The sequence below is a fragment of the Carassius carassius genome, chromosome 18 (genome assembly GCF_963082965.1).
Source record: "Carassius carassius chromosome 18, fCarCar2.1, whole genome shotgun sequence".
Lineage (NCBI taxonomy): Eukaryota > Metazoa > Chordata > Actinopteri > Cypriniformes > Cyprinidae > Carassius > Carassius carassius.
In genome coordinates, this window is record NC_081772.1 from 22,476,832 (window position 1) to 22,480,186 (window position 3,355).

At 39.2% G+C, this 3,355-nt stretch overlaps 1 non-coding gene across 1 annotated transcript; it reads right to left on the reverse strand.

The window, feature by feature from the left end:
- Positions 1 to 2,628: 2,628 nt before the first annotated feature.
- Positions 2,629 to 2,870, reverse strand: LOC132092959 (small Cajal body-specific RNA 13). Its single transcript, XR_009422335.1, has one exon. It is a non-coding gene; the product is annotated as a small Cajal body-specific RNA 13 (non-coding RNA).
- Between the last annotated feature and the right edge of the window lie 485 nt (positions 2,871 to 3,355).

The window sequence follows — 3,355 nt, forward strand, 5'->3', positions numbered from 1 at the left end:
TGTCATGTAAATAGAAGTAAAATTTTGATAATTGTGTGGAATTTGCCTTTGCTTGTCAAAAGCTGAATATGTTGATTGGCTTTGCAGTAGAAAAAAAAAGACAATTCTCACTCTCTTCAAATGCATGTTCATCCAAAAGTAAAAGTTTTCTCTTGGACTGCCTGCTTCTCATTTGTACACACACACACAAATTCAAAATGAGGCTTTTTCACAAGAGTGTAGGAGTATGGATACACAGCAACAGAGGTTTAGAGTCAACGTTAAAAGTTCTGTAAGTGACATGCTATCATTTCAGAACAATATAACAGGTTTAGTGCAGATGAGAACAGGTATAAGCATGTTCACTTTCATTTTAAGAGACATGCACTGAGTTAAATAAATGAGGACGTTTGTCTTCTGTTTCTACAGAAGTTTCTACATTCACACTTTACATTTCTATTACTTTTCCTTTGCATTTTGTTAAATAATAATAATAATAATATGCAGTAAAATCAGCACTGTAATATTTGCAGTGTTAAAAGTTGTTAATTTCCAAAGAGTTGAATTAACAATCTACAGTGTTAAACAGTACTCATGTTCAGTGTTGTTAAATGGTGTAATTTAACTTTTACACTAAAAGTGCAAAATAAAAAACCCGCCGAATTGTCTGGACTCCGCCCCTCAGTTACTGCTGCCTCGAGAATAGATGACGCCATTTTTTTCTTCAAGCGACCAAGACGGTAAGTTGGATTGCTTGTCTCGATAAAAGTACAGTGGAAAAAAATTTTTGCTGATAATTTTACCCAAAATATGATTGGCGGTGAACACATTTAGAAATTACTAACTGCGAGTGTTTTTGTCAGGTTTAGTGTCAAGTTTGAGTTTGTGAGGTGCTGAGATGTAAGTTACAGAAGAGTGAAAGTTTCTCATGCCGTTTCGATTTCCTGAAAAAAGGTGACTAACTTACGTGTAAAGTAACTTTTTGGAATGTGCTTATATATGTACTTTTTTATGTTATAACGTTAAATGCTTTACGCTTCTTTCAATTAGGTTCACTGACGTCCTCTCGCCTCTGTTCCCGCCGAGGCCTGGGTTTACTGGAGTCTGACGCTGAAGACTGAAGCTGCTCAGTTACATTCGGTAGGTTTTCTGCTCAAACTAGACAAATGTATTTGTTTTTGAAAGTACATAGTGTGGCATTTCGCCATTTCCATGCTTTGAAATGGTAATAGTGGGACTGTTAAACATTACGCGCTAACAAATTCGTTTTTTGTGACTCATAAAACCATGTTGAAGTGTCTGTTTCACCCCTGCAGATGTACAGTGTTTCTGCAGACAGAGCTGCTATAACGCGGAACATTTACCACTCATTTGATTGATGTTATCTAACATCAATCAATGCATGCATTTTTTTGCTGATTTTGTCATATCTGTTATCTAGAATGGACAGTGATATTGCATCAATTGGTCTCCTACTTCATTTGATTCCACCATCATCACAAGGCTGCAAGGGACCTGGAAAAATGTCATCCTGTCAAGCTGAAAAACTTCTTCAAAAAGGTTCATTTTGGAGATTTATGTCACTACCTATGGTCTGCCTCAAAATATTACCAGATGGGTTGTATATGAAAAACGAATATAAATAAAATTAGTTGGAGAACTGACCTTGATTGTTACTTTTATCTGCAGGCACTAACAAGAATAGCTTGATTGCAGAGAAGGACCACACATCCTTATCTGCTCGCTGATGGGACAACGAGGTACATCATTCATGGATGCTGCACAACTCAAATTTACATGTCATATTTGTTAATGTCTAGGTAAATTTGATGATGTTGTGTTTAATTAAGTACATTGTTTCTGTGCAACACTTAATGAATGTAAGTTATATACATAACAAAGAAGTGTGAAACAACTGAAAATACGTCATATTCTACGTTCTTCAAAGTAGCCACCTTTTGCTTTGATTACTGCTTTGCACACTCTTGGCATTCTCTTGATAAGCTTCAAGAGGTAGTCACCTGAAAACTCTGCGGTCTAGCTCACCCCAAACCATCTCGATTGGGTTCAGGTCCGGTGACTGTGGAGGCCAGGTCATCTGGCGCAGCACCCCATCACTCTCCTTCTTGGTCAAATAGCCCTTACACAGCCTGGAGGTGTGTTTGGGGTGATTGTCCTGTTGAAAAATAAATGATGGCCCAACTAAACTCAAACCGGAGGGAATAGCATGCCGCTGCAAGATGCTGTGGTATCAAGTCAAGTCAAGTCACCTTTATTTGTATAGCACTTTATACATCACTGATTGTGTCAAAGCAGCTTTACAGTGTCAAACAGGAAAATTGTTTGTCAAAAATGCAAGAGGACTATAACAAAGAGTCATTTTTCCAGCTAAAGTCAGTTCGTTGATGATTCAGTGATGTTATCATCCAGTTCAAGTTCTCTATGGTGCAATCAGTCAAGAGTAACACACACACACACACACACAAACACATTGAGCTCGTGGTGAGCAACGGTGGATTCAAGCTTCCAACTGAATCCGGAAAAACCTACAGATAGGGGTGAGGAGGGAGGGTGAGAGAGAAAACATGTTAGTCTGAACTGACCAGAGATGGGGTTTCCCTCCTTTTTTTTCAGTTTAAAACACAGTTTAATTATGGCAATTCAAAGTATCTGAAAGGCGCACTTCTCCTGCCAGACAACATCTGACTGCCACTGCTTTACTCTGCCTGTTTTTAGATTGGTAACGGTACACAACAAACCATCACCGCCGTAGAAACAGTTCACGACTTGTTGAAAGAATATCGCACGTGATAGTTCAGAGTCTAGAGAGTCACGCCTTTTGCTCCTTCGGTTTTATCTGTGCAGCCTCATTGAGTCTCCAGCCACAGCTGATACAGGAGACAGGATCTCGAGACTGCGCTGTTATTATCGGGTAGTTAAACGTGCCTTACCTCTCACAAATTGTAAGAAAATACACGAGGATTTCACCAATCCAAACACGAACTATAGCAACATTAGTCATGTGTCGTTCGTGAACGAATCATTCTTTTTGAACCAATCTTTTAGGTGAGCGAATCGTTCTTGTTCACGTAATCCACTGACTCATATTTCTCGTTCAGTGAAGTTTCTCCCTCCATAGCAGTGCGGCGCTATAAGCAGCGCATGCACAGCTCAGTGAACCGGGTAACAACCATTTCATCCTGTCAAAGAATTACTCAACCTCGAGCCAATAGCCTTCGAGTATGAGATGTGAAAGAGTATGTGATTTGTTGAATGTAGTGAACGAATACGGTCCGTGTCGAATATGCCCTTCAATGAACGAGTTTCATATGAGTCTGAACTAGATCTAGAGATCTTATCGTTCGTGAACTAAATG